We start from the raw sequence: 6,000 nt of genomic DNA on the forward strand, positions 1-6,000 counted from the left end.
CCTCCACCCTCACTTCAACCAAAGCAGCCCCACATTTACCTCTCATATTGGAGTTCTGCCATCAGTGTCCTTTAATGAATATTTCCACGGCTAAATAAAAGTTTGAAAACCACCGTCTTAGGACATTAATTTCAGATAAGTCCTTATAAGTTGATAAGCAAGAAAACCAAAAAACAACAACAAAAGCCCTCTATTTATTGAGCCCTTACTATGTGTCAGATACTGAGTCTGCCATCTATTATTTCATTTGGATGTCACAAGAGCCCTGAGAGATACAGATCATCACCCTCTTTATATGACAACATCACTGAAAGCTGGAAGATCAGTAACTTCTTTGGGAGGAGGATACAGGCAGTACAGTGGAAGATGAGAGAGGGAAGCTGGGTTTTTTTCAAACAAAGCATAGAAAAAAAATACTTTAAAGATTGTAAAGCTGATAATACCCCCTTTTCAATCCTTATCTGATTCACACTGTTCTGAGCAAACCAGAGAACATTCATATTGCCACCCTTTTCTTCCCCCAGATGCCGTCACCTGCCTGAAACACATGGTCAAAGCACAATTACATCAACTGAAATGGGCTGAGATGCATACAATGCCAGCAAACTTTCCACAGGCTTCTTTAGCACTGAACAAACCTCCTCCAGTCCTCAATTGGGCTTACCATATTGAAGGGCAAGGCGGGAAGCTGGCTGGGGTGGGCAGCAGGTTTTATTTCTAAAGCACATATGGGAAACCTTCATAAAAAAGGGGGAAAGGTCCACAAAACATGAAAAAGAGGCATTCATTCTTCAAGTGGAGCTCCCCTGTCCCGCTCTCACTCTGGATGGAAAGCATTTCCAAAGAGTCCCCGGGCAACATCGTACTTTATAGCTGACAGCTTTAGAATCTGCAAACGCCCAAACTCAAAACCTTGTGCATCTGGAGTCAGAACTCGACATTTACCTCCAGCCCTCGGGCTGCTCCCTTTCCCCGACCTGTGCCAGAACAATGTCCTGCTTATAAAATACAGCCAAGTCTCCGACCTGCCAGCCTAGTGAGACACCCTCAGACTTGTGAGATTAAAAAAATGGGGGTTGGGGGTAAAGGAGTGAGGAACACATGAAAAACAATCCAAGATTGCCTAAATGCCTCTTTTAACTTCCGAGGTGATGGCTATTTCTGATAATGACAATGATTATCCAAACCTCCAGTTACTGAACACTCACTTTCCCAAATGCTTTATGCCTCATTCCTCCTCATAATGACAACAGAAGTTATTGTTCCCATTTTTGATAAGTGGACACTAAGGCTCATAGAGATTACATATTGTCATTGGTGTAACACCTTTGATGGTGGGTGGTGGGGATACCAAAGTGACGGACCTCTGGCTTCAAAACCTGAGCTCTTAATCCCCTTATTACACTGGTGAAAGAGAGGAACCCCTGTGCTTTTCTCACAACCCTCCAGGTAGAGCTTCCCAACCCTGGGGCAAGGTGTTTCTCAGGGCTTTCTGTGATGACAGGTGAGGAGGGAGAGGTGAGGAGGGAGAGGTGATCCTAGAAAGATTCAGGATACTCCTGGCCCTAAGCACCCTGGAAACACACATATACCCAGCCCAAGGATCAGTGACTCAGGAGGTATCAACGACGGGGAGGCCCCCTGCCCTTCAGGATAAAAGCTGGTGTCTACCGCTCCCACCTTGAAGTCCATAGTTGTTCATGTGGCCCTAGGAGTCGCCCCCTCCCTCTGCCCTCTGGCCTCATCCCTTTCCATGCCTAACCACAGGGAGGATGCTGTGGAATGATGGATGGACAAAAACCTTTTGTAAACTGTAAGGTGAACGCCGTTTAGAAATACAATCTTAATGTTCTCTCTACAACCCTCTATCGACCTTCCCTTAACCCATCCCACAGGGAGGCCATGAACGATGTCCACCTTCAACTTCCACCTCTCTAACTCTCAAACAAAAACACTCACAGGTGAAATCAGCCAGGCAGGGAGCTAACAGAAAATTCTTACTTTTCCTCTGAAGAACGCAGAGATAAAAACTTTACCAAAAGTTCCTTCCACGTGTGGCTGTTCCTAGAAGTAAAACCCACCGACACACAACAAAAATCTACAAGACTGGAAGTCACAAGTAGAAGACAATCGAGGCGCATCGGATCACAACAAACACCCCATTTTACCGGCAGCGAAGATACAGCAAAAGTGTTATAATTATGAATCCACAACATCTTTGGTCCCGGGAATGCAGTGTACCATAATGATCTTTGCTGATGGGGGTGAAGCACACTTACCTTTCCGGAGTTGGGAAAGACCTAGATCCTTAAATGAACCAGCTCCATGGAATAAGGACCTGGCTGTGAGCAGCGGGGCTCCCACGTGCGCTGCCCCCACTGTCACCCCCAGCGCACAGTCTTTGTGCAGAGGAGAGGCCGGTGTGTGTCTGCGCGCGCGGGAGAGCGTGTGACAGTAGGCAGGCTGTGGCCAGCGCAGCCAGCTTTGGCTGGCTTATATAGCAGCTCCTTCCTCTGTAATGGGACGCCTCGCCTCCAGACATCCTTTCCTACTTTTTCAGTTGGTGAATTAAAGGAACAGCCCTCCCAGCGGAACGGGGTTAGCTCATGAAAGACGCACTCACTCCCTGCTCCCTGCCAGGAAAAGAACCCATTTGCATACAATTTATGGCGAAAGTAGGAATTCCAGCTTCCCTCGCCTCCTCCCCTTCCCCACCCCCGACCCGGAGCAGCTGTTAGCTAGGTGTGATTTTTGCTCTGCTCCCCAAACGGATTTTCTAATTGTGAGACAGAAGCCCAGGGACTGAGAGGGAGTAGGATCCGAGGCTCCAGCTCTGCTACTCGGGTAGGCTGAAACCGCCACCCAGAGCTCGCCTGGGCTCAGGGCGGCAGCTGCTCCGCGGGCGGCACCTCGGAAAGGGGCCGAGCTCAGTTCCTGGAAAGAGGAGATAAAGCCCTTCAGAAGCATGGGGCGTTTGGGTTTCTCTGGGCCAGCTGAGAGAGAGAACTCGGGATTAGTGCTTAGCAGGTGGGGCAGTGCTGGGAGCGCAGATCTGCCCGGCTTCCCTTGTGTGGGAGGGAGCCGTGCCCAGCTGTTCAGAGGCTTCACCGTCCGGCCCCACTGCCCGTGAGTGGGCCTGTCTTCTACGTTGCACTTCCTGGGGAAAGGTCTCTGAAGTTTCTTCTCAATGTGGAAAGGTGTCCGGCACACGGGGGAGGGGAAGGTAACAACTTAATCTTTGAGACATAAACTGTGCCTTTGCTCTCCAGCCTGCTGTGGATTCTTTCCAAGCTCTGAGTCATCCATTCGTTTGGTGTTAGCATGCACGGAGTATCCGCAGGGCACACACAGGCATTTGAGGCAGTGGGGAGGCAGCTAGGGCACGGCACCCACACTTGAGCTTGTCACAACACTCAGTGGTTTTGTGATAGTGGAGGGAGACGAGGCCTTGCGTAACCTGTGGCTATCGCTGGGCCCGCCTGTATGAAGTCTGTATTAGATGCTCTGCAAAGTACTTTATGGATATTATTTCGTTACATGCTCACAGACACTATATTCCAAGAGGTGCTGGTGTCGTCCCCTTTGACAGATGGCGAAACAGAGGTTCGGAGAAGTAACTTAACTCTACTTAGGCAACACACCCGGGAAGCGTTTTGATGACAACACTGGGCTCCGTAGTTCTTTCTATTACACATCACTGCCCAGGAACATTGTAGATGATATTTAAATGTTTTATACCCTATTGACTTATATAAAACTGCTTGTACAACAGTCACCATCTAAATATGGAAAATAGATTTCTTTGTTCCGTACAGCTAAATAGGAGACCCTTGTTGTTTTTTTAATTGATCACTAATAATGAAGGCTTTATTTATCTGCCTACTTTTAATAATGAATGATACAATTCCTTGTTGTTATTATTGCTGAGGGACTCAGTTTCTCCATCTGGAAAAAGTGCAACAAGGTTAGGTCATCCCTATGATCCTTATGGCTCTGGCATTCTAGGATTCTCTGCTTAAGTGACTTTTCCCGACAGCAAGAAAGCCCATAAATAGTCATGTCATAAAACAGCCCATGTGAACTTTTGAACATTTTGGCTGATTCAAATGTTGGTTGTTTTGGAAGCTTTTAATTCTGTGTTTTAGCCAAAGTATGTTGCAGTAGCACAAGGCTGTGTCTTTTAACGAGTAGTGAATGCTTCTGTGCCTCTTGGTGTTCCAGATTCTACCAGGTTTATGTTTCAGGTTAGGGGCTAAAACATTAGAATAGTAGAGAGTACATGTCATATGGCATATAGGTTATATTCACATATTATATGTAATCAACATATATTTGCAATTATGTGTGTATTTAATTGAGATAAGAGAGCATGCCAGAAAACTAGGTAATAAATATGACTTTTGGGAAAGTCCCCAACCTGACCCCCCCTACCCTCGTACTATTCCACAGCCATTGACCAGGGTCTACTATAGGTGGCTTAGCCAATCAGAGGGAAAACAAAGCCAAATATCACCAGGCTGGCCCTCAAGGCAAGAATAGGCCAGTGGAGCAAACAAACAAGAATATTACTAGCATTAAACTACTATAATAGAAGTATATTCTGATAACATAGACAAGACATGGCTAGCTTTATTTATGCATATTTAGAAGAGAAACAAATTTTAGGAATTTTCTCCAAAACCTATGTGGCATCTTGAGCCACACCTTGGCTTTTGAGTAAGAGGAGCCCAGACAAGGAATTGTTTCCATCCATCCCTGACCTTTCACAGCCTCCATTACAGGCAAATGGGTCTGCATATGCTCTCCAATACTTGAACCTTGGCCAATGCTGTACTCTACCTAGAATCCGTACCTCCACCTCCTCACATAGGCTTATCATCTAGTTTTGATCCAACTTCATGATGGAACTTCCTGGATTTCTTCCATAAGAAGTGCTTCCATCCACCATAGCATTTGGGAACTCTGTTAGGATATTCATTATTTGTACTTGGTATTTGTATGTCTAGGTTTTCCTCTTACACTCTAGGCTTCCAGAGGACAGGGATCACACCTGATTTTTCTACGCCTAGCACAGAGCCTTGGGTATTGCAAAAACTCAGTAAATGTTTATTGAATAAATTACATAATGGAGGAACAATTGAATGTTTGACATGCTGTGCTTTACCATTGAGTTCTTTCTTTTTCACTCACAGAACATGAGAGGAAAGCTAGATTGTTGTGTCCAATACATCCATTGCATAGATGAAGAAAGGGGGTCCGCAGAGGAGAAATGACTTGCCCAAGGCTACCATGGCTGCTTTTCACCCTAGACATTACAACAGAGGATGTTTATAGAATTAATAACCATTCATCCTCCTGTTTGGTAGAGGCCACACCTCTTGGCATCAAATCTCTTATAGTCTTCCCTTCTTGGTACTGTAAGTGCTTTTTTCCATGTGAGAGAGTGGAGTGAATACTTGTAAACACCTCTGCATGGAGTTCTTGGCCAAAGACTGACATTGTTGTTGCTTGTGTGTAATCTTCCCTCACGGGCTGCTGGTGGAGGCTGTGGTTTGGAGGGAGCATAAAGGTTTGCCTCAGGTGAGATCATTCTCATTTCCTTGAAGGTCTGTTAAATGTAATGCTTTTTTTTGTTTTGTTTTGTTTTTCCAGACAGATCAGCCAGTGAATTGAATGTTGGCCAGGACTAGAGCTGAGACAGTCAAGCATCCATGTCCTTGAGAAGTCTGGCACCCACTTCCTATAGGATCACTTGCTTCCCACCTGCTTAGCCACTCCATTGCTCCCAACCTCCTCCTCTTCTTGGGATTCATCTAGTGTGCTAACTCCCGTCCAAAAATCCCATGTGACTCTACAATTGCCAGAAATCTCTCCCAAAGCAAAGACTGAGCTCTGATCCAACACAATGGGCTGGTCATTCAATCACATGCATTTGTTTAGCATCAAGGTTCCCCAACTTGCTGTCTGCAAGTCTTTGTTCAGTACTCTATTTATCTCTTC

General features: G+C 45.9%; 1 protein-coding gene across 9 annotated transcripts in view; it reads right to left on the reverse strand.

Annotated features, from left to right (window-relative positions):
- TNC (tenascin C) overlaps window positions 1–2,614 on the reverse strand; it is a 94,657-nt gene extending 92,043 nt beyond the window's left edge. For 3 of the 9 annotated variants that reach the window (XM_019454041.2, XM_019454039.2, XM_019454040.2), the window contains exon 1: window positions 2,280–2,612. The gene's annotated coding sequence lies outside the window, so the exon portion shown is untranslated. Of the gene's footprint in view, window positions 1–2,279 lie in introns of all 9 variants that reach the window. The other 6 variants (XM_053908231.1, XM_019454044.2, XM_019454038.2 and 3 more) reach the window with 5 other exon arrangements.
- Window positions 2,615–6,000: the final 3,386 nt, after the last annotated feature.

This window comes from Panthera pardus, unplaced genomic scaffold (assembly GCF_024362965.1).
Source record: "Panthera pardus isolate Hobbes unplaced genomic scaffold, ASM2436296v1 HiC_scaffold_20, whole genome shotgun sequence".
NCBI lineage: Eukaryota > Metazoa > Chordata > Mammalia > Carnivora > Felidae > Panthera > Panthera pardus.